Consider the following 24,959-nt stretch of genomic DNA (forward strand, 5'->3'; position numbering starts at 1 on the left):
TTTCATTCTCTCCCCCACCCTATGTGTGGGTGTGTGTGTATGTGTGTGTGTTCCACTCTCTGTCTTTCTCTGTTTCCCTATCCCTCCCTCTTTCTTTTTCTCCACACGTGCAAACTCACACATACAGAGAGAGAGAGAGACTTATAGAATATATGCAGATAAATTAGAGATACATTATACAGATTAATTATATTGCATATAATACATGATAAACATTATATAGATTATGTGTAGCATTATGTTATACACAATCTTATGTTCATACTAATATTTACAACTTGATTTGATTTTATAGAGTTATTCCCCCTCCTAATTTCTTTGTTTCTGTATTTGTTTCTTTTCTCACACATTGGAAACACTGGATCCTGATGTTATTAACCTCTTTATTTATTTGCTTTATTCTAGAACATCCATAAAATAATTTCAAAATTATAATATCAAGAATTAAAACTATTGGGTTAAGATTTCCTTGAGTACTTTTCATCCTGAAAAATTGTGCCACCAAAAGTTGTATAGTAAAAGATCCACTGAATATAATTCTTTTTATTATACAGTCATGTTATGTATTAGATATGCAATTCAGTCAAGTTTTTAGCTTTTAATTAGGAAGACAAGACGTGCAATTTTTCTTACACAAGCATCCTAGGGCAGCTTGTTCTCTTGCCGTTCTGTGATTGCCTGTGTCATTATCACAGCTATTGTTCTGTCTTTGCTCCTAAACTGTCCTCTCAGGCCACAGAGCTGGCTGTCAAAAATGTTAAGCACTAAGTATTCTTATTCCAATTGATGAAAATCCTTCATTATTATAACCCTTGAACCAGATCTAGGAGATTGGATTAGCATGTGTAAAACTGCCATTGAGGGGAAAGCACTCAATTGCAAGGAAGATAAAAATCAATGGAGAAATGGAGAAGGAGAAGGAATTACAGCTCCACAGAAAAGGCTGGAGCCCAGCTGTGACTGTTGGAAGGAAAGGCTGGTTATGGACATCCAGCGCTGTAAATACATTCTAGAGAAGGCTGAAGGAGTCAGAAGGCATGATCAACTGTGTTCCAGTCAAACAGAAGCTCAAACAGAAGGAAATGCATTTACCCCACAACAGACAAACAACACTAGCAACAACTGATTCTTATTTAGCAATTACTCTTGCAATAATTTACTTCTATTAGGTCATTTAATCCCTTTGATAAATGTATGCGGTAAGTCCTATGATTGTTCCTATTTTACCAGTGAAGAAACTGAGGTAGAGAGAAATATTTAACTTAACCAACCTCCTAAAGATTGTAAGTGGCAGAGCCAAGATTCAAACCCAGAGATTCTCAGCCAGAATCCAGCACATCATAGCAAGATCTTTCCCCAAGAGCAAGATATTCAGCTGTGGAAAGCTAAAGAATTATTCAAGACAAATGAGTTCTCTATTGCCTGCATAAACTGGCGATGGGAAGCATTGAGGGAGCCCTCAAAAACCATGTTTTCAATTCCATTTAAGCCACTTAATCCCTAGGTAACTGTAGAGTAATTTTTATTTAGAAGCCATCATCTTACCCAATACTACTGCTCAAATAACACACTGTGACAATCGTTTTAGGTACAAACACTACTTGATCATACTATGAGTGTATCTGTGAATACAATTTATATACAAGTATAAATGGGAAAATTATAAGATCTCAGAGTCCAGTTTGATGTGCTTTTGTAAGCATTGTTTTTCTAAATTTTTGGTTCTTTCTTTACTTATTTTGTGTGTGTAATTTTGATCTCCTTCAACACCTGCACTCTCAGTTTTCTCTCCTATCTAAGTATCTATACCTAGGCTCCCAGCACACAGCTTAGTTTCGGGTAAAAACCGCTCTCAGAGCGTCCTGTGCCAATGTTATAGATCAGGTAATGACTGCAGGGTGCTCCACTCCAATGAAAAGCTGACATTTCAAGGGCACTCTGCCAATTGGAAAGTCAGAAATAAACAAGAAACTGATCCTATGGATGCAATGTGATGAGAAAGTATCCTTTCTCTTGGCTCTCAATTTAAAATCACGTCACTGAAACTTAAAGCCTTTACTGTTTATACCTTTTTCCACTTCCAGCACAGGAGTTTAAGCCCCCAAACATCTGTCCTTGATTTCTACCCAGCTTCTTGGTTATTCCCATGCACTCAAATCAAACAGAAAAATAAAATAAATTAATGAAATAATCATCACTCCTCTGTTCTCTTGCTCTTTGTTGATTTCATTATTCATTTGAAGATATGATTGTAGAGAAAGCGGAAAGAATCTGGGGAAAGAAGGTAAAGAGTAAAGGGTACAGATCAAGAAAAAAGGCCAGGAGATCTCAATTTGCAGAACACAGAGTCATCTCAGGAGAAAGTTTAGTAATATCAGTAGTTGCATTAATCTCAGTGACACTAGTTGCTATATCAACCAAAAATCCCAATGGCTTAACACTAAAACAAGAATGTTTTGCTCACATTCCAGTCGGATGTAAGTGCTCCTGGTTTGGTGGCTCTCTTCCAAGCAGTGACTCAGACACAGTTTCCATCATTTCTCTGGCCATCTATCTTCAAGATTTGTGTGCCAATATTGCCACTGGCATCAATATCCAGTAAGCTGACAAGAAAAAGAGAGCGGAGAAAGAGCATCTGCTTTTTAACCACCCCGGCCTATAAAAGATGCGTCACAGCCATGCCCATGCCATTGGCTTCCATTCCCAACTAGAAGCAAGTAAGTCTGAAAGCACTGGCCCCTGGATGGGAAGCATGACTTGCTGGTGTAAAGTTAGCTCTCCAGACCACAATTGCTCTAGGAGGATTACTCGGGACACAGTCCTAGGAGCCATTTGTTCAGAAAAACAATGGCACTGAGAAGGAATGCAAAGGAACAAAGATCAAAGGCCGCCATCTATCAAAGTCCTCAGTTCTTGGCAGAACAAACCAGCCTGAGACAAAATTGTGAAGTCACCTGCAGAAGGCCTTTCCTCTCTTCTTTATGCCTTGCTCCTCTCAGGTGTTCTCTTGATAGGCATTTACTATTTTCATGGTGACCCCAAGTTCTTTGGGCTACCCTATTTAGTGGCAATTCTGACCCATTCTCTCCAGACATTGCTAGGTGACTGGTTAGTCAAGAGTTTAGATGTCCACAGTTGTGTTGAGCCCTGTCTTTGATAACATTTGCATCTTAATGTTCCTAAATCAATTAAGCTGAGGCTATAAAAACTTTGGTCTCCGTGAAAATGATTTATTCATTTCATCATGGTCTAATTCAGGAGAAATATGACAGGCAGAGAATCCTTTGGAAACCCCTCAAGTCACTCAAGGCTCCCATTATGCAGGAGTAAAGTCAACCCACAAATGAAACACTAAAACTAATAAAATCTCTGTCATTATCGTAGTTATTTATAGCTGACAAACCCTTTAATATTTACATATGAATAAAAACACCATTATAAAAAAAAATACTCTCTGCATTTCCCTGATGAGAAAACTGAGACTTGGATAATCTAAATTGCTTTCCTAAAGTCACAAGACCACAAGGAGTAGGCTAAAGGCTGAAGCCAAGAGACCTTAACTCGTAATTCAGTGCTTTGTCATAATTCTGAGGGAAGTTGGCCCTTTCTTGTGATATCCAATATTTCTAAGGTATTTAGAAGTCTGTATCTTTCAAATTACTTCAAGCTAAAAGTATCCTGTCATTCTCTTTTCCAACTTCGTCGTATATCTGAGATTCATTTCCTTGTTTTCTCTATTACCTCAGTCTGTGTTCAGATGTTCTTTCTTCATCTGTGTTTTCTGATAGTTAAGTATCTGGGAAAAAAGATTCATAGTTTGGCAAAAGTTAGATGGCTGATATTAGTGCATTTGCTTCACAATCCACAGAAAGCTGCCCAGATTTATTGCTGTACATCCTTTCCACCCACCCACCAATCCTCGCCAACCTGCAACAAGCGGTGTTTCACACTTTCCATTCTTTTTAAATCACAACAGCTAACTGAACAAGTGCTAAACCACAGTGTTGGAAGGTAGCAGGAAAGCAAGTAAAGGCCTACGACCTGCCATGTAAAGTCAAAAGAAGACTGTAGTTATAAACAAGATATGAGTAGATTTTTTTCTCAAATACCCATGCAAATTCACTCTATTACACAGCAGGGCTGGGGTATATTTGCCACTAAGTATGCTAAGGAGAAAATCTACCTCATTTACTCCATTTTCCCAGATTCTCTATTTTGCTCAAGACTCTGTTCCATTCTCATTCCATATCTGTCTCTTTCTCACACCCCTAACTCCTTTCAATTACTCCCCCATAATCTCTGTCCTCCCTTTCATTTCTGTCTTCTAGAAATTCTTACCTAATTATTAATGCATGTTCCTAATATTTCTGCTCATTGCTTCCTCTCAAAACTTGCCATATTACATCTCTCTTTTTTTAAAATGATATTTTGTCATAGTAAAACTGAGAATGAGCTTCTAGAGTTTGCTTGGCAGACTACAAGCAAAATTCAGCCTGCAATGCAGTTTGATATGGACTCCAAGCTGAAACTACTTTTTACATTCTCAAAGAATTGTAAATAAAAACAAATAGTAATATTTGACAGCGACGGAAAAACGCAGAACACCCAAAATATTGCTCTCTGGTCCTTTATGGAAAAAGTGTCCTAGCCCCTGTTCTAGACTATGTAAAACCTCTGGTCTCTCATCTATTCCCATCCTTTGTAATCTTTACTATTCTTTGGAATGCTCCCCCCAGTTTATTTACTAAAGTAGAGGACACAGTGTTATAGGGCAGCCAGATGCAAACAGGAACTGAAACACAAGGCTTCTAACATTTTTCTTCATGTGGCATGACAATTATTAGAAGAGTTAAAAATCTTTTATTTCAATTTTCTGTTTTGAGAGTAACGTATTTTTGGTTACAGAGAACAACCCCTGAGATCACAGCCTTGACCTTCCCAATGTTTCAGAGGTCCATTGGAGAACCACCAGCACACTTCTCTCCCCAGCCCAGGAGAGCAGGAGGAAAGCAGGTGAGATGGTGATGACATAGGAGGCAGCAAGAAGGTTATGCAGGAGAAAAGTCTGAATAATTTATCTTCCAGGTGCATCTTAGGTGGCGGCAACAGATCTTTCCAACCCACATCAAGCTAGAAACTGATTTTGTTATTTTTCCCACATTCGATTGATGCCTCCTCTCTGCTTTTGACTCCCCTGTTAGCAGGCTGAGGTGCAACTGGAGAGGTAAAGTGTCTGGGAGGCAGCGATAGCGGTGTCCCCAGGGAACAGGCTATTGGCGTGCTGGTTGTGCTGCCAAGCCTGACTGCTTCTCTGAAACAAGTATCAGAGCCAGAGTATGTTGTAAGTTGGTAACAGCATATTCTGGGAAAGCCTCCACTAAAAATCGTGACCATTATGAGAGGAAATATGCTCCCAGTCGGCAAAACAGTATGAAAGTAAAATAACAGATAAGCAACAATACACTGGAACATGCTTTAGAGCAAAGACCTACCTAATAGTGGGCACATATCAGCTGTAGAACAAGCTAAATTCACATGCTTAGCCAGAGGCTGTGAGCTTAGATTTAGGAGATAAATATAAAAACAGTAATACCATCAAGGGAACGACCCTTGCAGGCCCACACCACTGCTCCCTACTAGAATGTAAGTCCATATAGTGATTTTCATTTTTTAATAAACATTTATTGTGCCTATGTGAACTGTTACATTTTAATCTAAAGCTGAGACAGGGTAAGTCACTTGTTAAGAGCCACATAGTTATAAATGACAATACCAAGAATTAGAGGGCCAGGGAAAGCCAGAGAGAGAAAGAGAACAGATGAATTTAGACAGATGTGGCTTTGACTGTGAAATCTGCTTCTTAGAAGCTATGAAATTTTGCGCAAGTTACTCACTTCTCTGAGCCTTAGTTTTCCCATTTCTAATGTGGGAACAATATCTACTTTTCATGGACTTTGTGAGGATTAGAAGCTGTTTTTCTAATGTGAATGGTTCATGGCTGACCCTTTAGAGAAAAGAGGACAGAGAGAGGAAGATGTGTAAGTAGAAAGTGCTTACTCCAGGAAATGCAGGGTAAGGTTGGCCTGCGTGTCAAGGCACCAGAATGTCAGGTAGGGTTACATCCAGATTCCCATGACCTTTGTGGACAAGAGATTAGAAAGCATGCAGTTCTTACAGTCAGTCCTACTGTGACTATAAGAATTCATGGCTACAAAAAACACTTCCATTCTAGGGCCAGGAATTCTGAGCAAAACATTTGCAAGTCAGCCTACTCCAATCTATTGCTTGATGGCCATTCTAGACCCTCGAAAACTGTGTGCAAAGGAATGTTCTTTCATTTCTGCCTCTAACTTGAATCTCTTGTTTTCTGACATTCTCAGCTTTTCAAAAGCCTTCAGAACACGTTCGTGTGATGAGAGCTATTTCCTTTCTGAGAATGGGAGTCAGGGAAGGAAGAAAGGAAACAAAGAGGAAACTGTCAAGACTAAACTGTCACTGGCCTGGGAGTCTCCACCCATTTCCTGCACTGTGACCACTGCTATAGGTAGCTACCAGGTAATATCTCTTCCTCCAGTTTGCAAAGTCTCTGGTGTTATCAGTTATAAACATGTAACCTAAAATTGATAGAATTACTTTGGAAAGCAAGAAAGCATACCCTGGTGAAACTGAAGAGGAATATAAACTATGACTCAGCAATCCAATCCCACTTGTATAATCTGAAATTGCTTGCTCTAGGAGATATGAAATTATTCCAACAGCATTGTTTATAATAGACAAAAAACCTGGGGAAAAAAGCCTGTATGTCCATCAAAGTCAGAATGCATTAATAAATTGTGTTATACTCACACCATGGAGCATTATACATTAATGAAAATAAACTTGTATATTTAAGAACATGGATAAACCTCAAAACACAATGGTAAAGGGGCCAAAAACAACTCATATAAGAATATGTTTCCACTTATATAAAGTTTAAAAAGCAAAACAAAGTAATATATTATTTGGGGATAGCTATATGTGAAATTAAACTATAAACAAGACAGGGGATGATTGGTTACCCATCCCTAGGGACTGAGAAAGAATGCAATTGATGAGGTTCACCGGAGAGTCTTCAAAGAACTGGTGATGTTCTCATTTTAAGCTGACCGGTAGGATTCTGAGTGCTTATTTTATTATTGTAATTATACTTTCTAAATGGTTCATATACATTCCATATACCCTAGGGTATGTCTAATTTATTTCACAACAAAAAAATTAATGTAACCCAAATGTGCATGGGGCCCCTAGGGTCACCTCTGCTCCCACTCCACACTATCTTGAGTCAAGTAACAGATCAGTGTCAGCCCTGACTAGTGTTATGGTCAGAATGTCTGTGTCCCCCCAAAATTCCTATGTTGAAATCCTAACCTCAATGCAATGGGGTGGAGCCATTGGGAGGCAAAGTCTCTGGTATCATCAGTAATGAAAATACAATCTAAAATGGATAGTATCACTTTGGGATGCAAGAAAGAATACTGGTGAAGCTGATCAGAAATGGTAATCTATGACACAGCAAAACCATTCCCTGTTGGGATCCTTAATGGGATCCCTAATGGGATTTCATAAGTGCTCTTATGAAAGAGAGACAAGGAAGTTTGTTTCTTGTTTCCACCACATGAGGACACAGCCATCTATGAGTCAGCAAGTGGGCCCTCACCACACACTGTATCTGCCTTGACCTTGGACTTCCCAAGGCTGGATTTCTCATAGACTCCAGAACTGTGAGAAATAAATTTCTGTTGTTTATAAACCACCAGGTCTGTGGCACTTTGTTGTAGCAGCCCTTTGCCTGGAGTATTCATCTCCCTACTTCTCATGTCACCAACTGAAAGTGGCTTCTTTTTCATCTTAACCAAAGTTAGTCTGCCCATCAGTCTCTGCTGCAATCTCTTATCTGTTCCCTTCATAACAAACTCATTACAAACCACAACAACTTTGTTTACTTGTTTCTGTTTCTTTTCTTTTTGTCAGTCTCTCCTACTAGAACACACTCCTCTGGAGAGTCAGGACTTCGTATGTCTTGTTTATTGCAACCTCGCCATCTCTCAGCACAGTGCCTAGTATAAAATAGTGGCCAGATATGGTGATAGGAGTGTGATAATAAAAAATGTATCATGAACCCACAATAAAATAATGACTTTGTTATAAATTGTCATCTTATGTGCCAAGGCCTACACACACACACACACACACAGAGTCACCCCGAGCTCTGCCATTTTTCTGCATGACTCTGGGTCTACATGGGTGGCCTGTCCAGAATCCTGTCTTCTCTTTTCTTTGAGTTTTCTATATCCATTAAACTTCTTTTGGTCTTTACTGCAACCACTAATCCAGGTTATTTTTTGTGTTTAAAGTAATAAAATTAAATATTCTATACTTGGAAAATGGCCTAGTATCGTTACAGCGAGTTCACTCAATTACTCCCACTCTTTTGACTGCTTTGGACCGACCCAATAGTCCTCTGTCCGACTTCAATTTCATGCCCACCTAACTTCACCTCTGTGGACTTCCATTGAAAGCCACTTGCCAGTATCCTAACCCCCTCTTCCTTTGTCCTTCCTTCTCTCCCACACCCCCTCTTCCCAGGTTCTAGACACTTGAACTCTCAGCTTCCTCAGTGTTTGCACCTGGGCTGCTAATCACTGCTAGATAAGATCATACAACTACAAATTCATGATAATAAACTTCATCTGGTTCTCCACATTGCTCCACAAACTACATTTTCTAGTCAGCTCACTCTTCAGATTTCAATAATGATACTTCAGGATTTCTTCACTCCCCTTATATGTTTGATCCCTCTACATTGGGGCACATTCTCAGAAAATTACCCATATTCTTACCTCATAGAAATTATCGAGTCCACTTGTCAGAAACTCATCCAATCTCCTAACTGCAGTGGGCTGAATAGTGGACCGCAAAAAGACATGCCCAGGTTTTAACATTTAAAACCTGTCAATGTGACCTCATTTGTAAAAAGCATCTTGCAGATGTAATTAATGTAAGGATCTTGAGATGAGATCATTGTTGATTTAGGGTGGGCCTGGAATCCAATGGCAGGCATTCTTACAGAGAAATGCAGAGAGAGATCTGAGACACAGAAAAGATGGCCAGGTAAAGACAGAGGCAAAGTTTGGAAGTATGCAGCCCCAAGATGAGAAACCTGTTCAGAGGAGTGAAAATCTGCTTACACCTTGACCTTGATTTTGGACTTCTGAACTCTAAAACATTGACAGAATAAATCTCTGTTATTTCTGAGGCACCCAGTTTGGGGAAATTTGTTATGGCATCTCCAGGAAATTCACGATGCTAACTAAGCTGACACCTGCATTTGTACCTGCTCCATCTGCCTTCTCTTCAGTTACTGTAGCAAGGGTGGATAGTTCCTATTTAAGTCTTCAGCTAGGCTGTGGACCCCACAATAAAACATTGTGGTTAATGGTGCAAGTCTCAAGCTAGATTGCTTGAGTGTTGATCCTGTCTCCACCACTTACTATGTGATGTTGGTTACTCACAGTACCATTCTATGCCTCAGTTTCCTTATCTCAAAAAAACAGGATAAAAATAAAAAGTACCTCTCTAGGAGAGGCTGTGTAGGAATTACATGGAATCATGCTCTCAGAACTGTTACTGAATAAGAAGGGAAGAACTTTTATTACTATTATCATCTCTGGCTGCCTCCTCAAGGACTAAACTATCTATTGATTATTCCTCTCTCTCGTTCCTTCAACCTTTTTTTATGAGATAACTTCCATGAGCATTTAAACATTCATGACCATTCCCTATCCAACAAACAAAAACAAACAAACATCACCACTCCCTAAACCACACTCCTCCCTCCAGCTCCCATCCCACCCACTAACTCCATTTCACAACAAATGTTTTAATTATATACACTCCTTGCTTCTCCTTCCTCACTTCTCACTCACTGGGGAACCCACTAAAATCTACTTCTATCACTCCACTGAAACTTCCCTTGACAACCCATGTATTACCAAATCCTAAAGGAAACATCAGCCCTTATCAGCAACATTTGACAGTGTGGCTCATACACTCTTTTTTAAAAGCTTCTTTTCATTGATTCTGGCCCCAGCCCTCCTAGTTTTCTTCCTGTCTATCTGGCCAGTCTCATTTGCTCACTTCTACCTCCTCTAATGATTCCTTAAACGATGGGTTCCTCGGGGCTCCTTCTTAGCCATTCTTCTTTTCTCATTTTACCTTCTATGAGATATTGACCACTCCCAAGACATCAATTTACTCACAACAGACTGATCATTCCTAACTTGTATCTCTGGCCTAGATTTCTCTTCACAGTTCCAGGCTCATATATCTAGCTGCCCACTAGACATATCTACTGCTACATATTTGACACCTCAAATTCAACATATCTAGTGGAAATACTCATCTTCCCTGGCCTTTCTGAGAATCTACTTCCTCTACCTATCCCCTTTCTCATTAAAAGGCACTTCAATTCACTCATTTGCTCAAGCCAGGAATCATCCTGGACTCTCCTTTTTCCTTTACCTCTTACAGCTGATTTCCACCGAGTCTTATCCATTTGATATCTTAAATGACCCTCAGATTCATCCTCTTCTCTCTCTTTCTCTCCACTTCTCTAATACAAGCCAACACCATATCACATATACCCTTAAACTGTCTCCAACCTAGCTTCCCTTCAGTCTTTCTCCAAATTCATCTGGAATAATCTTTTCAAACTGTATTCCAAACTATAAATCTAAGCCTGGTCACCACACACACACACACACACACACACACACACACACACTCTTCAAATCTGTCATTGGTTGGTATTTCCTCTTAGGATAAAATCCAAACTCTTTAAGAAGGTTTACCAGTTCCTCCACAATCTGGCTCTCGGCATTAGACGTCAGTCTCATAGACTGCCTGGAGTGTTTTTGTTCTCTCCTTCCTTCATAGCTTAATGTCGCTTCTTCCAGGAAGTCCTGATGATGCTCCAGCTTTCAGATGTCCCATGGTGTTCTCTGTACATCCCTTAAGAGTGACCCTCTATAATGTGTTGGGATGACCTAATCAGTGTCTGTCTTCCACACTGCAGAGCAAGTGTGTAAGAACCAGAACCATGCCTGTCTTATTCCCAATGCATCTCCAGTGCCTCTCAAAGTTGCAGATCCACGGCAGGCACTTCATAAAGACTGCATGAGTAGATGAACAAATGCTGTTTTCCTTGGGGAATTATTCGGTATACTTTATACTATGTTTCTCTGAATTCTATGTGCATCATGACTGAATTTGTGCATATATATGTATATGTACACATATGTATGTGTATACATATATAATGATCATAGTTAAGAGTTATTGACTGAATTACATTACAGGAGAAGAAATAGTTAGAATAATTTATCTCTGAACTCTGTCATACAGTATATTTGAAGGCAAGAAATTATTTAATGAAAATCTGGAAATTGGGAGCATTTTAGTAGTGTGATGCAAGGATCTTAGAGGAAAAGTTTTAAGGGATACTATACTCAGGTTAAGACAAGACTATTTTAAAAAAATAATTTGTAGCAGACTAGTTTCCTTAGGGACCAGCTTGGAAACTATGAAGGAATACACATTTCAGTTAGATAACCTAGAGGAAAATAATTTGGGATAGAAAGTGGGTGGAAAACAAAATCCACATTTTAGAGAGTGTTCAGTAATACTGCTCAATCTGCACAGTTGGATCACACAGTTGGATCATCTGTACTTTAAACGTTTTTAGCCAATAATCTATTTCTTATGAATGGTATTTCAGATAAAAGTCGGAAATTTTATTTCCCTTCTTGAATATGTAGATCATGGATGAGATTTACAGACAACACAGGCATTTCAACAGGCAAGACATGGTATTTCACCAAAAGACCAAAATCAAGTTGGGAAAGAACACATTTTAATGTTCCTGCTTTGACCCCAAAATACAGAAGGTAAAATAGTATCTGAAAAAATGAAACTCAAAATTCATGGAGGCAAATGCTGTGTGCAAAATCACTGACTTGCCAATCACGGTGGCTCACGCCTGTAATCCCAGCACTTTGGGACGCCGAGGCGGGTGGTTCACCTGAAGTCAGGAGTTCAAGACCAGCCTGGCCAACATGGTGAAACCCCATCTCTACTAAAAATACAAAAAAAAAAAAAAAAATAGCTGGGAGTGGTGGTGGGCAGCAACTGTAATCCCAGCTACTCAGGAGGTTGAGGCAGGATAATCACTTGAACCTGGGAGGTGGAGGTTGCAGTCAGCGGAGACTGCAGTCAGCAGAGATTGCGCCATTGTACTCCAGCCTGGACAACAAGAGCAAAACTCCATCTCAAAGGAAAAAAAAAAAAACTGACTTTACCAAGAAAAAAGATTATTTAGAGTTTGCATTAGAAAAGCTCGCTGGTGACATTGAGCAAGCTTCCCAGCAGGTGGCGCCCTGAACCAATGAATGTGAAAAATGACAGACTCAGACACAAGTGCATTTTAAGAATTAAAATCACCTCTTTTGATATATATATATATATATTCTGACCATACACTCAGTAGATTGTGGAATCCATATGCTCTTACCCTCTGTACAACACACACATACACATGCGTGTGGACACATTCCTTCACCAGGGAATACAGTAACACCCCTAAATTATGAAGGTAAACATTAGCAAGCTGGACATACAAATTAGACACCTATTAATATATGTATGTGAATTGCATCTGTTTATAAGAGCCAGTCCAGTACCTCCAAATGGGTCCTTAACACCGCCTAGTATACATTCCGCACTTCTCTGCTGTATCATTATCATCCTCTCACTCTCCACAGTAACTAATCCAAATTTCTGTGCTGTTTTCAAACATCCAACACCTTCTCTTTTTCTCAGTTATTTTCTGTTCAAGACATGGCTACTTACTTTAACAGAAGAAGGATAGCCACTGCCATCAGATGGAATTTCCTCATCTTCCAGATATCAACATGAAAATCTTCATCTAAACATCTACCCTCTTTCCTTCCAATGGTCACGGAGGAGCTGGTGCTCCAGCTACCCACTGTTAATGCCTTCTCTGGCACTCTGCATCCCCTATCACCTTCCCAGAAACCTCGGCTTCTATTTATGCACTTGCTCTTGTTCTTGTTTTCTCTCTCTCTCTCTCTCTCTCTCTCTCTTTCACTCAATGATTTCCTTCCCAATGGCTTTCATAGAAACTCAAATCTCTCCCACTAAAAAAAAAAAAAACAATTAAGATGTGTGGAACTACAGATACAACAAGTTTGGCCATAAATTTATCACTGTCGAAACTGAGTGGTGGGTACACGAGGATTCATAATGCTATTCTCTCTAATTTTATTTATGCTGGAGAGTTACCACAATGAAGTTTTAAAGTAAGGGAAAAAAAGATATTTTTGTTTGATTCCTCATAGCTTCCTCACCACCCTCTCTTCATCTCTTCATGCCCACACTTCTAAAAGTTGCCTATATGCATTCTCTGTTTCCTTACCTCCCACTCCCTCTGCAACCCCCTCCATCTGCTTTTTTTTACCTGACACTCCAGAGAAACAAAAACAGCTATCACCCTTGACTTCCATGTCACATAATCTAGTGGATACATTTTAGTTATCATCACTCTTGACTTCTCAGCAGCATGTGATACTCAAACAAGTTTCTTCTTATATACTTCCTTCCCTGGGCTTCAGAAATTATATTCTGCTTTTTCTTCTACCTCTCACCACTACTTCTCCGACTCCTCTTACTCTGTTATTAAACGCTGAAGTTCCTCTTAGCTCATTCTTAGGCCCTTTCTCTTCTTACCCTGTAATTTTTCCTATGTGATCTTATTTGTATTCTTGGCATCAAATTCCACCAACATGCATATGACTTCCAAAATTAAATCAGCAGTTCAGACCTGACCTGACTCTCACCTTCATACGTGTGTGACATCTCCTCTCTATATCTCAAAAGCACCTCAAAATTAGAAGCTCCAAACTGAACTCACCATTTTCTCCCCCAAACCTGGCCTTCTTCAAGTGTTTCTGATCTTAGCGAATGGTGTGCAAACCAGAAATCTTAGAGTCTTTCTTGTCAACTCTTTCCCCCTTTTACCATTTCTAATCCATCAACAAATCCTGCATGTTTTAGCTCGTAAATACTTCTGAAACCTTTTTTCTTCTATATCTGCCATTACCACCACCAGCATCATTATCACCCCCTTAATCCCGGCTAATATTGCTTTTCACAACAACCTCTGGTGGTAACTTCTAATTTAGCTCCAGCATCTATCCTGGCAGCCTTCCACTCTGTCCTCTGAGCAGCAGCTGGAGTAATCTTTCCAAAATGCAAATCCAATCATGTTATTCTTTGGCTTAAAATCTTTCAGTGGTTTTCCATTGTTTTGGAGATAAGGAGAAAAAAAAACCTTACAGGGAATACAAGGCCCTATGGGGCCTTGTCTCTCCAATTTCACTTCATGCGGCCTTCTCCCTTACTCTCTATTGTCAAACCAAACTCACTTTACAGTCCTTCATCGGGCTGAGTGCGGTAGCTCACGCCTGTAATCCCAGCACTTTGGGAGGTGGAGGTAGATGGATAACCTGAGGTCAGGAGTTCGAGACCAGCCTGGCCAACAAGGCGAAAACCCGTCTCTACTAAAAATACAAAAATTAGCTGGGTGTGGTGTCAGATGCCTGTAATCCCACTGACTGGGGAGGTTGAGGCAGGAGAATCGCTTGAGCCTGGGAGGTGGAGGTTGCAGTGAGCCAAGATTGTGCCACTGCACTCCAGCCTACGCAACAAGATAAGACTCTGTCTCAAAAAACTAAAAATAAAAATAAAAAAAAAAAAGCCCTTCATGCACGGCATTCTCCCTCCCTCTACAAAAGCTTCATGTATGCTGTCTCTGTATAGAAAGCCCTTTTCTTCATTCCTTGCCTAGTTATTTCCTTATCTTTCAGATTCAAGTCAAGAGACACTTCCTGGGGGAAGCTGTCCTTGATCTTCCCGAAGAGGTCAACTCTCCTGGCCACAGACCTTCTTTGCTCCATGGACCTCTCCTTTATTTACCATTGCAGCTTTACATGTATTTCTGTGATCACCTCTGTCTCATTTGTTCATCATGGTACCTCATTCAGTTCTTAGCACACAGCAGGTACTACAAGCATTTGTTGAATGAGTAAATGAATTAATGATTATTATTCATTCAACTCTGTCGGTTTTCCCTCTACTTTAACTGTCTCTAGATTACTTTTACCTTCATCTCTGAGTGGATAATCAGGGACTACACCTCATTTTTAATATTAATATAGTTCTGTGCTTTTATAACTTATGCATGCCAGGATCCCATATGTGGGGCATGCCAGGCATCACTTTTACCCTAATATTTGGAGCCAGATTATTATTTTTGTATTTTAAAAATGCAGATATAATGAAATAGAACCCCAAATCTAGAATGTAGCATAAAGTCTATGACTTCAGAGAAATGCTGTGCTTAGTATAGACCACTTTAGGCCTGGCTTATGTGAATCTGGAAGTAAGCCATCACTCTCCTCAGCCATTAGAGACACGCTTAAGCACAAAACTTAAAAAGCACCATTAGAAGTTTATACATAATAGAAAACTTTTAACAGTTTCATGCTCCTTCAAAATAATATAACTTGTTCTAAAGAGTCGGAAATTTTGGATGGTACTATTTCTTGCTCTAAAAGTGGTCTATAGATGTAGCAAAGGAAGACAAGTTATCAGCAATTGTTAGTGATTGCCAGAAGATGCTCCCTTTAGATTCAGGACTGAGCTAGGTCCACAGCAAGGAATTCACCCAGAAAGAGAATTGGCCTGGAATACAACAGCCAAGCCCTGGTCTCCTGTCTCCTCCCAGCTCCCCAGGTGTTTGTTTTAGTCTAATTTCATCTCTGTAGACACCAACCTGCCTTCTCAAAATAGACACACTCGCCCTCATCCCAGGCTTTAAAGCCCAGCATTGCCCCACACAGAGAAGTCCTAACATGACCCTTTCCAAGGGGACTAGAACCTGAGGATGCTGTAGGACTTCTCTGCTCATTGCCCTAGAGAAAAATCTAGGGCTCCTACAGTGATCACTTTGGGGAGAACGTGCTCTTGGAGGGTAACTACTATTTAAAATACATTACGCATGTCTTGACTTCCACTAGGACTCCCCTTGAAGAAGAATGTGGTTAGAAACATGGGTCACAGCTAAAATCTCTCAAGTCCTCACTCACAGCCTCCAAGAAACCAGCTTGATCCCAACAATCTGAAGGTTTAGAAAGAATAACTACAAACAAGGAGGCTAGCACTTGTGTTTGCACCTCCTGTGTATCTACCTCGACAATTTTACAGCTTACCCTATTTAATTCTAGGTATTAGTTTGATCATTTAGTGGATGAGAAAATCAAAAGACTTAGACAGACTTAGCGCATGCCTACATTTATACAAGTAAATAGGGAGACCTCAGATTTGGACTCAGATCTGTGTCATTACCATGAAGTTGCTGCTTCTACTATGCTCATGGTTAACTTCCCTTATCATACTATGCCATCTCTCACCATTCATTCTCTCAAAAGAATCATCACTGAACAGTATTACCACCATGAAAGCAAAAAGATCCAACTAACTTCCAAGGAGGACATAGTTTAAAGATATTCTGTTCCATTATAATTTATAGCAAGTACTAAGGACATAAACACTGCAATCATGTTTTCGGGGATAAGGTCTATTTGCTACAGCTTTAAATATAAGCAAAATGAACATGTTTACCACTAGGTAATAACTATTGTAATGACAATAACTAAAAATAACTAGTTTAAAAATAGGTGATCTGTGTCAGGTAAGCTCTCCAGAGATGATAAATCACTTTTGTAGGTGGACTGTTATAAAACCCTCCACCTCCGGTGGTATAGCACCACCGCTTGGGAACCACAGTGCCACAGCTTGCTGCTTCTAAAGGCTTTGGGCCAAGCAGAGCTGTAAACCTGCCTACATATGTGACTCTATTCTCTACTTATCTATTCTATCTCTGTCTGTTCTCTACCAACAGATAAAATTTGCCTTTTAACACAGAAACCAGAACCTTCGCTCAAACTCGTCAATGGTCCTCACTAACATTTAGAAAAGCCTCACCGACAAGCCTTATGTCAGTGATTGCCAGGGGCACTGGAATTGCCCCTCAAAAGTGGTTTGAAAATTTGATGGAGTAGTTTTTTTTGTTATAATGACTGGGGGCCATGGTTAGCTGTAGAGAGGTAGAGCATGCTGGACTTATGAGTCCCAGAATGTGCAAGGGCATCTCTCACAACGAAGAATTGACCCATGATGTATACTTCTGAATGACCTATTAAAACCTATGTGCTGGGGCCGGGTACAATGGCTCATGCCTGTAATCCCAGCACTTTGGGAGGCCGAAGGCAAGTGAATCATTTGATCTCAGGAGTTCAAGACCAGCCTGGACAATACGGTGAAACCCCGTCTCTACTAAAGATACAAAAATTAGCTGAGCGTGTTGTTGCGCATGTGTACTCCCAGCTACTCAGGAGGCTGAGGCAGGAGAATCGCTTGAACCCAGGAGGCGGAGGTGGCAGTGAGCCGAGATCGCGCCACTGCACTCCAACCTGGGTGACAAAGCAAAACTCCATCTCGAACAAACAAACAAACAAAAATGTGTTGGTATCTGAGCCTAGAGTCTAACTTGTCTTTCTATGTTGGAGAGTTTTCTGCATGATTTAAAACTTCCTAAATTTTCCAGGAATGCAAAGTACTATGCATTTTGCAAGAAGACTTACTCCGTTTTGATCAAAAATTTATCCAAAAGTGTTCACCAGTCTGGAAAACCATGACACTGCTGGTGAACGACATCCCTCATGAGATTTAAGTCAGCAGTGCAGCATGCTTGCATCGGTCTGCACATATAGCTGTTGCATTCAGGGTGGTTCTTCATATAGGTGCAAGGCTGCTGGTATGGCATTTACATACTAAAATACATGTTATTTATTATAAGTTTATTACCTTTTATTCCTCTCTTACATTACAATTAGGGTATTATATTGATTTGTTTTCATTACAGGCATGGGTAAGTTATGTTATCTATGAATTTCACTGCAGGGTAGTAGAGGAGAATTGAAAAAATAATGGACCTAACAAGGCAGAGTTGGATGTGATAGGGTTGAGAACACTGTCCTAGATGATGTGCCCTGTATCAAACTCTAATCCCAACTCTTCCCATCACTCCTTCCACTCCACCACATTGACCTTTCAGCTTTCCAATCCAGCTGGTGTCCACATCAGAGTCTCTGCTCTTGCCGTTTCTCTGTTTGAAATGCCCACCCCTAAATCTCATTGTCCTCCCTCACTCCACTCAGGTCTTCACTCAAAAGCCACCTCCTCTGAGAGGTCGTCCACAACCATCATTCATCACCACTCTCCACCCTCAAGCATCCTTTAAATTCCTCCATAGCACATAGCACTACCTAAAATGCTATTCACTATTATAATGTTTACTTACCTGTCTGTCATTTGTTGCCATCATGGGAATACATAGGAGGTGGAATCTACTATTTTGGTGCCTGGAATAGTGGAAAGTGGCACGAAGTGGGTGCTTAACGAGTATTTGTTAAATAAGTGAATTAATGCATGAAGATACTGCCTGTGCTCCTGCTACCTGGAAGCTAGGAGTAATCTCTTTCTCTTTCCTATCTATATAATTTATAGTCAATCGAAGTCAGCATTAATTCTTTCAAATATATCCATCAAATGCCTACCATATTTCAGGCACTGATAATACAATAATAAATAACACATATCCTGCCCACATACTTTGCAATTAATGATCAGCTACAGCATCTCTGAAGTATTTGAGTCCTACAGTGAAGTGACTTTATAAAAAACACACCCATTTCTATTTTATATTCTGAATATCTTTAAAATACAGTAATTATGATGTTCATGAATTAGGAGATATCCCTTATGTATTCAAAAGAAAATTGTTATCACACAGAAGAATTTTTACTCGTGGAAAATCTTTTCCCAAGTCCTGGTGATATCCTTCAAGTCTCCAAAACACCAACCCTCAGAGATGAAGAGAGTTGAAGGTTAGGCAATAGTTAAATAAGCAGAAGCTTCTAGTTCCCTTGAGTGGGGTAGCCAGGAGGACCCTCTACCTACCTGGCTGAGATAAAGTCTCCTATCTAGGGCACAGAGGGACCACATGCCTCTGAAGGATCCTGCCAGCTAAAAAAGTCCCATCAGTCCTCTTTCTTAGGGTAGCACAGGGCGGCATCAGCCCCTGCTGATGACACACAGCCACCCTGGATGTTCCAGGCAGCGGCTGAGTATTCAGACCCTTTCCTTTCCCCACTTTGTGTCCAGGTACCCTCCTCATATGCTTGGGAGAAAGACAAAAGCAACTTGAAAACTAACATAGCCTCTATATTTGTACAGTGCTGCACAACAAACTTTTTCGTCCATTTTTACACTTGTAGGAAAGATAATATACTCTGTTTTTAATACAAAAGCAAATTAAAGTGCAGATGTTCAGCAACTTGGCAAAACTGCTTCTTGTACCAAGGTCCTCTGACTCCAAGATAGGGAATAGAAACGACAGGATAGAATCAGGCTTGGGGAATCATCCGTGGATTTTAATTCTCACAGGTACAGAGCTTCACAGAAAGAGCTGGCTCTATCACACTCTGATCAAACATTTAAACAAATTCCAACGCAATGTCTATTTGGCACACATACCCACCCTGTTCCCACCTCATCCCCAGCCCTCACAGTTCCATGAAGTCTGATCATTATTTCCAGAAAGACTCTAGAAATGAGCAAATCATAGAGTGGGCCAGAACGAACCTCCACCCTCACCCCGAATTTTAACAGTGATACAGAAATAATATCCCTACCCTCTCAGAATTCTCATGGTTAAGCACCTCCATTACCATGCTATGATACAGGGAGAAATCAGGAAGATGTATGCAGTATTATAGATTATGGTGGAAAAAAGTGACATACTCCTTTCCTGAACTCCCTTTACCTTCCCCTTCCCCACCCCGCCCCCACTACCACATGCTAATTTTTCCTTTCAGGCCAGGGCTTAAAGCAAAAATATCTAAGATAGGCTGAGTTAACAATAAACGAAAGGCTCCAGGAAAGAATGCCCAGGAACTTCTGGTCCACACCATGTCCTCCAAAGGGCGTATCTATGGGACTGGTGGGAGATAGATAACATCTGAATTGGCCTTCCTCCAAGGTAACCCAGAAATGTGAAGCCATGTTAGCTCTTACTACAAGAATTTCAAGTCTTTAAAGTACCATACTACTTCAAGAGAACTTCAAAAGTTTCCATTTGCTATAAACATGCACACATGGAAGCAGAAAGCATTTATCTCCCTCCAGGGTCCTCCTGTCTACTCCATCAATTCCCCCTACCTTCTGGCATGGCTGCTTTAAACTTCTATGTGGACTTTCCTGCCTCCCCCTACCTCAGCTTCCTTACAGTGCAAGTGCACAGCTGTGTCCTCTGGTCACTCGTCCAGAGTCCCGCATGGGAGAGATGCTGAGTCTCCCCAGCAGTCCTGGGAACATATCTTCTCAGGTTTCCTGGGTTCACCTGAGGTGGAGGTCGGTTCCTGGCAGGGGCAGCTCCCTCTAGCTAATAAGCTAGAGGTAGCAACATGCAAGGGAGAGAGCCAGACCAGCCCAAAATAGAAACCCAAGCTACATCACAATCTGACCAAGCTCCAATCTGGCTAAACGTGGCCCTTTAGACAAGACAAGGAGACAGCAGAAGTGAATGTGGGAGGAGACAGGAGGTGAGAACATGGCTTTTTGAAAATCAGAAATTATGGAAATAACATTCAGATACAACACTTGAAGTTTGTCCTACGAACAAAAAGGGGTACAAACTTTTCACAGTAAAGAGCATTTAAGTATGAAACCTTCGAGTTTCTGAGGACAAGCTCATCCAGCTTGCTGCTGGTAATTAGTGTGTTGCTCTGTGGTTTATTCCACTGAGACAAAGAGCAATGATTACATTTCACCTGATAGATCAGGAAGTGAGTGATGAGCTTGAGCACAAAAAGCCCCAGGAATGAAAAAGTATAGCTGACAGACAGTGCAAGAAATTATCCTCTGCACGACCCCGTCTACCTCCTGATCCACCAAATGATAACCCTTTGGTCAAAGAAGGTATCACCTCAGAGGACAGTTGGACATATCCTCACTGACATATGGGACAATCTGCCCTTTTGTGGTCTCAGAGGTCAAAAGAGAGAACCATATTAGTTCCAAAACCTGTGACTTTGCGTCTTGGTCACTATGTGCCAATTATCTAACCGTGAAGTAAAGGATTCAAATGCTGTGTCAGTCGGGCTGAGCAGAGAGACGCAGCAGACATCTGAGCCTCTACTAGACAATGAAAATCCATAAGAGAGGAATACAGAAAGAATGAAGAATGAGGGGACAGAAAAGGAGAGAAGGTCCAGGATTCTCAAGGAAAAGGGTTTCCTTTCTCTCTATAGCCTCCAGGGAGGAATAAATATAATTATCAACCTAGCATGACAGTATTCAAAATAAAAGAGGCACCTGCCAGGTGACCATCTCTGCCGGGACTCGAACCCGGAACCTCTGGATTAGAAGTCCAGCGCGCTCGTCCATTGCGCCACAGAGACCTCACCACACACACAGCATCAGCACCAGAACTGAAAAAGCACATACCTTCTGCATCACCGAGCCATCTCAGCATCCTGCTCTCTGAGCGGTGGGGGGGACAGGGACAGCTGGAAAATCTGGAGTGGAGATCCACCAGCCGGCTTCATCAAAGCTTTTCTCAATACTGTGGGTCTGATGGTCCCCAGAGGATTGGAGGAATGTGACAGCAGTCAATTTACCAGACTCAGAATCCCTGATGGAATAGGACAGAACTAGAGCCTTTGCTCTCCTTTCCTCTCCATCCCTTAGGGATGATACGAAAATCTCTCGATTCTCATGCTAATTAAGCAGAGTGCACCCAACCCTGCAGAAAACGCAGAAGCCATCTCTACCTCCACCCCCACTCGCTCACTGTGGTTTCATCCCAGTCCAGCTATTCTCAGACAGGGGCTGGGCAACGCTTGGGGATTCAGGAAAACCCTCGATCCCAGAGACAAAGGAGCTGCTTCTGTAAAGGAACACTGTGAACAACGGCAGCAGAGAATGGCAGCTGAGTTCTAAGAGACTGGTCTGGTTCTCAGCAATAAGAACTGTATCTGTCAAGCCCAGGCAAGAGGTACCGGGAGTCTGATGTTCCTTCAGCATCTTCACTAGAATTAAGAATGGGAGTGAAGAAAAAACAGTGTTCAGTGTGTGTGTTCAGTGTGTAAGGATGTGTGAACATATATGTGTGTGTGAGAGAGTGTGTGTATGAGAGAGAGGGAGGGAGAGTGTCTGTACATATAGGGTTGGAGGGTGAGAGTGGCAGATCTCTGATGAAATAGATGTCCTCAAATAGCCCTCCATAAATACCTGTATCTCTTTCCCCCACCTTCCTCAGCCCCAAGTCTCTGACAGCCTTTCTCTCCAGGGCTACCTACTTTGAAGGACAAGGATTTCTCAGCTACCTGTGCTTGCTACAAGTATCCTAGTACAATCAAAGTGACTAACCCTCCATAACCATATACCCAGCTCAGATCCAAGAAAATGATTTCTATTTTTAGAAGCCTCTCAGAGAAGACAATTCCATAATCACTGTTGTTTATAATTTCCACTGAGCCCATTCTTCTGAATGTCTAATCTAAATCCTTCTTACCTCACTTCAGCTCATTTTCTCCTATTTGGTTCCCAGACACATGGGAATAATTGGATTCTTGGTTCCTGATGACAATGCATTGATTTAAAGACTAATTGTGTTCACCACCCCACTCCCCATCAAAAGGTTACAATAAAAGCAGGGAGCCAACTCAGATATCCCTCCTCCCTCACTGTGTGTCTCCATGGCCCCCAGTTCTGGACATTGCCAGCCAACTCCAATCATACAATATAGTTATTTCTAACCTGTGAGGCCAGGTGATGGCCAAGTAAAGAAACAATATGACTAAATGAAATGATTAGATTAGAAAACCCTTAAGGGCTTTCTGACTCTAAGACTACAATTACAGCATCTCCCACTTCCCCACCCATTCATATAGCCCCAGGAATGAGACATGGTAGAGAACACAACCAAAGCAATTCAGTCAGATCAGGAATATAAGCAAAAGACTCTTTCTAACACATGGGAGAAAGCAGCTACTCCAACCAGGCTTGCCTTCCATCTACGACCCAGAGATGGGAGCTCAGAAAAGTGTGACTAATTGTGTCTATTATAGACTTGAAACAAGAAGGCACAGAATAGACCTTTCTATCCAGAGATTGTATTACTCTGAGTGGCTAGTCACAAGGTGCTGATGAAAGAGTTAGTCAAGGGGTCTATATGATTGTAAAGGGAAGCTTAACAGCACAGGCTAGCAATGAACCATTCCAATGTAAGGGAAAGGAAAAACTAGACTCTCAAGATACACACACACACACACACACACACACACACACTCTGCTCTTCATAAAGATATTGTCCTATATCCCAGAAATCTATCAGCCCCCTGAGTGACGTCCAAAGTATCACTGCTTCTTACAAGATCATGTGTTGTCCCAGCTCTCCAACTCCCTCCAGGAGCTTCATTCATTGTCTGCAATGTTCCCACTTGGTGCTGGGAATACAATGATGGAGAGATACATCATGGCATGGTTCTACTCTCAAGAATCCCATAGGCAAATTCCAACGCAGGAATGACCCTGAAACATCTATGGGAGAAAAGAAGGAATCAACTTATTACTCACCAAATAAAATACCAATTTGCAAGTCCATACAAAGGCTATAACTCTGGGAGCAGAAAGATCCATCTTCATAGGAAGTTGTATAACTTAGTTGGTTTAGACTCTGAGAAAATTCCTTAACTCTGATCTTCCATTTCCTCATTATAAACTAGGGGCACTAACCTGTATGCTACTGATAAAGATCAGCTGAGATTTCATAAAGCAGAGTGTTTGTCCCCTTTTTTTCCTCTATTCCATGAGTTAATTCTCAACTCTATTGACTGGGTTGCTTCTTTCCCTTTGAATACCCTTCCTTCATCTTCCTCTCACCACCCCACAGAAATCTCTTCATTCCAGCAAAAAAATGCCCATCACCAAGTCTCTCCAGCTCCCCTTATACTTATAATGTACATCAACAAAAGTACTCTGGACTTTGAGGACTTTTTTCAAGTAAGAGATGTCTCTCTGACATCGCATTTTGCTTCATCATCCATAAAACAGACAGAGCCTCTTGATAGTGTCAATAATGTCTTAAACTAGGTTTTAATTTAAAATAAGAAGGCAAACAATCAAATAAATCTATAGTTTTAAAGGGCAGGAAAGGTGAAGTCATGTCACTCAAAATGATTGAAGCTAGTACATCTTTTTCTTCTTTTAAACTAGCTGTATGTCATTCATGTTTACGTAAACTCTCTGGAAGAAAAGTACATTCACCTTCCAAAAAAAAAAAAAAAAATCTGTACTGATTTAATTCTCCAAAGATCTGTGACTCAAATATTACTCATACCTCTAATTGAATACCACTCTGCGACCCTACAGACAAACTAGTGATGCTCATACACTCTTTCATTCACAAGGTGTTGCTGGGATACATATGATAAATGCCCTCCAAATTTTCCCTTTGGTCCAATTAAATCCTACATCCTACTGTGGTCTTACTTACAGCTTCTCTAAATGTTCCTACATCAACTAGTCCGTATTTTAAATTCTAAAGGCTATTACATGGAGTAAGACAGTGAATTTGTCATTTAGATAACACAGCCCTTACATACTATACTTTCATCTCCCAGGCCCTATGATGCCGTAAACCTTATTAATCCACATCT

At 40.8% G+C, this 24,959-nt stretch overlaps 1 long non-coding RNA gene and 1 other non-coding gene across 2 annotated transcripts in view; both read right to left on the bottom strand.

Annotated features, from left to right (window-relative positions):
* The window catches only part of LOC116270041, an 83,441-nt gene that overhangs the window by 14,325 nt on the left and 44,157 nt on the right, over positions 1–24,959 (bottom strand). The window contains exons 3-5 of the long non-coding RNA XR_004177927.1: positions 23,673–23,841; positions 21,745–21,931; positions 2,465–3,796 (exon numbers count right to left, since the gene is read on the bottom strand). This is a non-coding gene — a long non-coding RNA (uncharacterized LOC116270041). The remainder of the gene's footprint in view (positions 1–2,464; positions 3,797–21,744; positions 21,932–23,672; positions 23,842–24,959) is intronic.
* TRNAR-UCU lies at positions 21,625–21,698 on the bottom strand. Its single transcript has one exon. It is a non-coding gene; the product is annotated as a tRNA-Arg (tRNA).

The sequence above is a fragment of the Papio anubis genome, chromosome 1 (assembly GCF_008728515.1).
Source record: "Papio anubis isolate 15944 chromosome 1, Panubis1.0, whole genome shotgun sequence".
NCBI classification, from domain to species: domain Eukaryota; kingdom Metazoa; phylum Chordata; class Mammalia; order Primates; family Cercopithecidae; genus Papio; species Papio anubis.